Below are 7,476 nucleotides of genomic sequence, written 5' to 3'. Positions count from 1 at the left end.
CATCAACCCTCAGTTTAGTCTCTACTGTAAAGAGACTTTTATGGTTTGTTTTCCTCTCTCTTTTGTTTCCCTTTCCTATATGTTCATCTATTTTGTTTCTTCAATTCCATATATGAGTGAAATCTCATGGTATTTGTCTTTCTCTGACTGGCTTAGCATAATACACTGTAGCTCCATCCACGTCATTGCAAATGGCAAGATTTCATATTTTTCGATCACTGAGTAATATTCCATAGATTCTCTATACATGATAAAGATTAAAACATGTGCATTTTCCCCAAAGTCTCCCAGATGTTACTAGGAATGTTTAACTTAAGTACACATACTGGGACTAAGAGTAAATTTTGCATTAAGACCAGAAAAGTTTTACTGAGAAGTTAAAGGGCTTAATATTTGCAGGAGCATATTCTTCTGACTTCAGAAAGAGATTCTGAAAAAGTAAGAGAGGGAGAAAAATTGTAGTCGATACAGAAACAGAGGAGAGAGAAAGACTAATGCGTATACAGTGTCATCAAATGAGGTTTTTGCACATAGAAAAAAAGGGGTGATATTAATATAAAGGTCAAGGAAATGTATGTAGACCTGTATTCATTCATTCATTCATTCATTCAATAATTAATTTGTTCATTTAACAAACATTTATTGAGGAGCTAGTATGTTCCAGGCACGAGAGGGACCACAGTGTGTAGTGTATGGTGTGAATGAAAAGACACTGTCCTGCCTTACCGAACTTAAAATGTACCAGACATCCAAAAAATTACAATAGTACAAAGATAACTACTTGGTTACAGTTGTGATGTGTTGTATGAGACAAACAACAAGAAGGAAATGTGCAGTTAGAATTCATGATGGGATTCTCATATGGGGGACAAGTCGTCTTGTGAGGGGGAGAGAGACATGCCCACGTACAATAGATTCTTCCAGTGAGGTTTTATCAGAGGGAATTAGTGTTACTCCCCAAAGTCAATTAAGTCAGTATTCCTCAAGAACTGTACAGACTCCTGATTTACGAAACTGTTGCTTCTGGGATTATTCTCAATTGTAGGATTTTGTTCTTAGTACCTAGTTTGTGTCTAATTGCCCCAAGGTTTGAACAGGTTACACTTAAATATATATATATATATATATATATATATATACACACACACACACACACTTAAATATACACTTAAATATATGTATATATACATAGTTATGTACATTTTTATAATGAAGTGTTGAACGTATTATTCTTTTTTTTAATGTGTGTTTACTTTTGAGAGAGAGAGAGACAGAGAGAGAGCAGGGGAAGAGCAGAGAGAGAGGGAGTCACAGAATCTGAAATGGGGCCCAGGCTTTCAGCTGTCAGCACAGAGCCTGAAGAGTGGCTCAAAACCATGAACCGTGAAATCATGACCTGAGTCTAAGTCAGACACTTAACCAATTGAGCCACCCAGGTGTCCCATGAATGTATTATTCTTAATTTTTAAAAACAATATAGATAAAGGAAGAATTCTTTTTGTTCTTCTCTTCACCATCACAGACCCCTCCAAAATAAGCTATTACTGTTATCAATTTAGCATATATTTAAACACTAAGTGATATTTTTATATGATTAAATTGTTTTATAAAAAGCATTATCAAATGTGTGTGTGTGTGTGTGTGTGTGTTAGTATCTCTTGCTTAAGCCTTGTGAGTACCTATCAACCTGGATCTTGTTTTAAATTTTATTTTTACGTTTTATTTTATTTTTTTTGAGAGACAGAGAGAGACAGAGCATAAGCAGAGGAGAGGGAGACACAAACTCTGACCTGTCAGCACAGAGCCTGATGTATGGCTCGAACCCATGAATATGAGATCATGACCTGAGCCAAAGTCAGATGCTGAACCAAATGAGCCACCCAGGTGTCCCCTGGGTCATTTTTCTAAACCATAGAATACTCCACTCCTAACTCATTTAACTATTTCCCCATTGACAGCCAGTTCATTTTTCTTTTATTATTTTATCTCAAACATTGCTGAAATGAAAATTCTCATTCACATCCTGTGTTCATAAAAAAGCATCAGAGTATAAAACTAGGGCCGTGCTAAGAATTTGAATTTCTGGGTTAAGAGTAGGTACATTTAAAAAAAATGTTTTTTAATGTTTATTTTTGAGAGAGATAGAGCATGAGTGGGGGTAGGGGCAGGGAGATAGAGGGAGACACAGAAACTGAAACAGGCGCCAGGCTCTGAGCTGTCAGCACAGAGCCCAAGGCAGGGCTCAAACCTGTGAACCGTGAGATTATGACCTGAGCCAAAGTCGGTTGCTTAACTGACTGAGCCACCCAGGCACCCCAAGAGTAGGTACATTTTATGTTGACACAACCAAAAGAGCCGACAAAATACTATACAATACTGATTTACATTATGATATCTTGTATATGAAATGTGGGTTCTCAAATTCATCAACATGCAGCCTTATCAAGCTTTCTAACTTTGATAAGGTGAGGAGCACTCTGTGCTTCACTGGACCACCTTTGGTGATGAAAATGACTGGCTGGCAGGTAACCATCTCATCGGCCCCACCTCCTGTATTATTTCCTTTGAAGAATGAGTTGGATTAGTGCCTGGTGAATCTGCTTTGTCTTAACACTGTAGATGATGGGGTTGAGCACAGGAGGAACCAGAAGATAGACGTTGGCCAAAGTAGATGGACAGCAGGTGCAGCGTGCTTCCTGAAGTGGTGCACCAGAGTCACACTGATCATGGGCACGTAGTACACAAGCACCGCACACGTATGTGAAACACATGTGTTGAGGGCCTTCCGCCTCCCCAGAGGTAATGCCCAGCACGGTGTAGAGGATCAACACATAAGAGAGGATGATGAGCAGTTAGTCCAGCCCAAAAGTGGAAATAATGCAGAGGCCCAGGATGCTGTTGGGACGTGTATCCCCACAGGGCAGCTGGATTAGATCTAAGTGAAGGCAGTAGGAGAGGGAGAGGACGTTGTGGCCACAGAAGGGCACACGCTTCAGGAGGAAGGGCAGTGGGGACATGAGCATCACACTCTTCAATCCAAGTGCAGCACCAGTGCCAGCAGTAAGGGGCCCTGTCAGAATGGCGGTGTACCTCAGTGGGTTGTAGATGGCCAGAAAGCGGTCCACTGACATGGCCAGCAGAACTCCTGACTCCATGATGGAAAATGAATGTATGGAGAACATCTGCAACAGGCAGGCTTCAAAGCAGATCTCATTGGCACCAAAAAGGAAGATGCCCAACAGAGTAGGCAGTGTAGAAGCAGAGACACCAAGCTCTGCAAAGGCCAGCATAGCTAGGAAAAGGTACATCGGCTGGTGCAGAATGGTGTTTTTCCTGATCACTGCCAGGATTGGGCTATTGCCCATAAGGGCCACCAGGTATATGGAACAGAATGGGAAGAAAAACCAAGGGTGCAAGGCCTCCAGACCAGGGAGGCCAGTCAGCAGGAAATATTTGGGGATGAATTGACTGCTGTTGAACATTTTCCTATGTCTGGAGTCCAGGGACTTTGACCAAGGCAGGTGCCAGAGATACAACCTGGGGAGAGACACATAAGGTTATTGGAGGTTGGGAACCTGAGATTTCCTCTGCCTTGTAGGATCCGCCAACTCATGTCTCTCATGACCAGTACCTTTTGGTCTTCAATGATAAACAAAAATGTGGAGTCATGCTTGCAAATAGGTATAGTTCCAGAATAAGGGAACCTGTAGAGTATTTTAACATCATATTTAAAACTGATCCATAGTGGGTTCACTGAGTATATTTGATGGGAACTGAATGTTTTCCATGTCTCCATCAAGAGAGGGTATTGTGTAGTTTTAAAAAGACATTATTGGGGCACCTGGGTGGCACAGTCGATTAAGCGTCGGACTTCAGCCAGGTCACAATCTCGCGGTCCGTGAGTTCGAGCCCCGCGTCAGGCTCTGGGCTGATGGCTCAGAGCCTGGAGCCTGTTTCCTATTCTGTGTCTCTCTCTCTGCCCCTCCCCCGTTCATGCTCTGTCTCTCTCTGTCCCAAAAATAAATAAATGTTGAAAAAAAAAAGACATTATCATAAGGACACTAACACAATGAAAGCTGTAATCTACAAGACATTGTATAAATTCCCTATTAGAAGATGTTGGGTTTTAAGGAGCCAATGGGGATGGGGGTTAATAAAATTACTTCAATGTTGGCATAAAATTGATCAAGAGATACAGCTACTAAATGCCCATCTCTGCTACTCCAAGTAACATTGAAGACTGCTCTTCCCTGGAGACACAGACTTATCTAGTTTTACCAGATAAAACATCTCTAAATTGGGCTCAGTTCTCTATGTTCCTTCTTCAACCTCCCGGATGATCCCTTTGGCTTTTATAAACAGTAGGAGAAAGCACAGAAAAAGTCAGTGTTTTTAAGGTTAATGAAAAGAACCCACTGGAATTTCTATTAATGGAAAGAAGCATTCTGCCCATTGGAGAATTCCCCTCCCATTGTCAATCCACACATGACAGCATGGTTAATCAATACTTACTATGTCCATGGAAACGACGGGCAGTAGTCCTGGAGCATGGTCCCTTCAGATCATATTTCTGAAACTGCACATATAAAAACAAAAATATTTATACATGATGGCCTTCCTCAATAGTGCTGATACCTTCTGAAACCCTGTCTGGGAAGGCAACATGCATCTCTTTACACTATCCAAAAGATGTATCTGTTGAGAGAGGCAGAGACCTCTACATACCAAGAAGAGGTATCTATGAGAAGACTTCTGACCTCAGGATGAAATATCAGTTTAAAATCTATGTGTTAGAAAGAAAAATGAGAGAGGAAGAAAATAATATCTCTCTCATCAAGTATAGAAACCCAGAAATATTCCCCACTGGAAGCAAATGCAAAAACATGACATGGGGAGAAATATATAGGCAATGAGGAAGTTAGAGATACTGAGTGATGGAATATGGTTGAGTCTGTAAGCCATGTTTTTAAATTCCTGATTTCTACCTTCAAGTGAGCTCTATGTTTAAATATGTAAAATGGAAATAGTCATACACTAGATAAAAACATTAAGGGGACTAAACATAATAATGTATATAAAAGAGTCTTATAAAGTACCCAGTAATCATCAGCTATAAGAAAGTAATATTGGCCATTGTGGAGGACATTGGCTCTTCATTGAAGACCCATGGCTTCTCTCTGAGGGCTAGACTTAAGTGATGACATAAGGTGTTCCTTGATCAGGAACCTTTTATGCTGCTGCTACTCTGAGCCTGACCGCTTTTCTAATTAGTATATTGTCCCTTTCATCTTGACCTTCCATTCCTCAATTCCACATATTAACAGTCTAAGTCATTTACTTCCTTTTATAGTGCATAAGATTCTAATATGTTTTTAGCAGTCCCTTGGATTACTTAGAGTTCAGTATTCACTTAAAATTGTGCGCCTTATTTATTGCTCCCAGTTTGTTCCTGTTATGTATTTTGGAATTTCGGAGCAGTGTGCATAAAAGATAGGGTTGCAGACTATGGAACCAGATTGCCTTGGTGGGAATCCTGACTCAGTCATGATCCGAGGGGCTCTCCATTCCCTATCTGTAAAGCAGAGAATCACTATAATATGTAGCCACAGGCTTGTTTGAAGCTTAAACAAATGAACCTGTATGGAGCAGTTAGCATACAATACACTTACAGTAATTGTTACTTTGCAGGTGAAATGATAATAATCGTGTCAATGAAAGTCAGGCTTTTAATTTTTATATAATCATTTTTCACTCAGACCTTTCTCTCTCCATCTTTATGGATAATATTCTTTTTCTTTTCTTTTTATTTGCAATTAAGCAATTTCTTAATTGCCTAAGATTTTCTAGATTGAAGAAATCAACTTTGTATCTTTATGCCAGCCTTTTTACATTGAGTCATTATAGGTGTCTGGAATGCCTCGGAGACATCATTTACTCCTTCTTCCTTATCCATCAGGGACACTGCATGTCACCCATATTTTAAAAGCCTGCTGCTTTCCACAAGTACCTGTGAGAATTAAAAACAAACAAACAGGGGCGCTTGGGTGGCTCAGTGAGTTAAGCACCTGGCTTTGGCTCAGGTCATGATCTCGAGGCTCATGAGTTCAAGCTCCATGTAGGCCTCTGTGCTGACAGCTCAGACCCTGGAGCCTGCTTTGGATTCTGTGTCTCCCCCCCTCCCCCGGCTCTGCCCCTCCCCTGCTCATGCTCTGTGTCTCTCTATCTCTCAGAAATAAATAAATGTTAAAAAAATTCAAACAAACAAACAAACAAACAAACAATGTTTGCCTGAGAAGTGAGCCCCTGTGTAGAACTGCCAGTACAGAGTATCACCCACCACCTCAAAGGAAGCCCATGAAGCCTGAGAGAGAATATGCATGTGTGTGGTACTGGCTGTGGGAAGGGAGAGTGGTCTGAGGTCCAGCCTACACTTTGGGTTTGTCGTCTTCATTGTCTGTTGGCCAGTGTATTAATTTTGGGGACACCAAGAAAAAAAAGGGAAAGAACCTGATTCTAAAATGCATGGGATCCCCCTGGCACTTCAAAATGGTCTGGTGGAGAGGGAGCCAGTGGCATCTGAACATCATCCATCGGTGTGAATTAGTAAGAGGAACAGTGATTTTTGCTGCCCAGCTACTGTTGAAGATGAAAGGAAAAGTCTTCGTATCCCGTGTGTTCATCCTCTTTGAATGGCATGCTTCTTAGTGCTGATAAAACTCCAGTGAGACCTAGCTTCTTGACTTGACTGGTCTGTAAATCCTGACACACCCTAACATGTCTTTTCCCTCCTGGTCATTCCTGTGCTTTTGTTGTTGTTGTTGTTCTGTTTTGTTTTTGTTACTGTTTACTTTCCATGCTTGTTTTTCCTTTCTTAAGCACTTCAGCATTTAGTACAACTAAAAATCACATTTTAGAACAAATACAACCTGCACCACTGTTGTATAACATCTGGCTCAGATGTCAGTCCTGGGATGTCTTCCTCATGTCAGGCATGTGGTTAATCACTTTCTGCACAGCACCTCTCCCTACTCTAGCACTCAGTCCCATATATTGCTGTTTAGTTGTTTGTTAGTCTTCCAAGGAACACTTAGGGCCTGTATTGTGAGCATGTTCCCAGGGCTTTATAAAAGGGAAGGGATAAAGGGAGGGAGGGAACAGGAAAGAAGGTGCATGTTGATGTATCGTTATATATTCCAGGCTCGGAGCTTAGGGCAGGAAGTGGTGGAAGAACTTTGTCTTCTTCTGTCGAATGAGAGTCTCTCTGAAGACAAAAATAATGTAATATCCTTTTACTTCATTGTAGATGAAGAGCTGTTATTATAGGAGGTCTGAGGTCCATGCTGATGAGTGAGGTGTGTGGGTTGAGTGGGAAATATGAGGACAGGCTAAAGCAGGTCTTATCCTGAGAATACTCAAAGTGACCCACTCTTACACATTTTACAGCTTGAGAGAGTGAGAAGTTGGCATTTCAAGTGA

At 41.0% G+C, this 7,476-nt stretch overlaps 1 pseudogene; it reads right to left on the bottom strand.

The window, feature by feature from the left end:
• Positions 1-2,555: 2,555 nt before the first annotated feature.
• Positions 2,556-3,482, bottom strand: LOC122482579 (annotated as a pseudogene).
• Between the last annotated feature and the right edge of the window lie 3,994 nt (positions 3,483-7,476).

This window comes from Prionailurus bengalensis, chromosome D1 (assembly GCF_016509475.1).
Source record: "Prionailurus bengalensis isolate Pbe53 chromosome D1, Fcat_Pben_1.1_paternal_pri, whole genome shotgun sequence".
NCBI lineage: Eukaryota > Metazoa > Chordata > Mammalia > Carnivora > Felidae > Prionailurus > Prionailurus bengalensis.
Note: the sequence above shows the minus strand (reverse complement) of the source record. Positions and strands in the feature narration are given on the sequence as shown.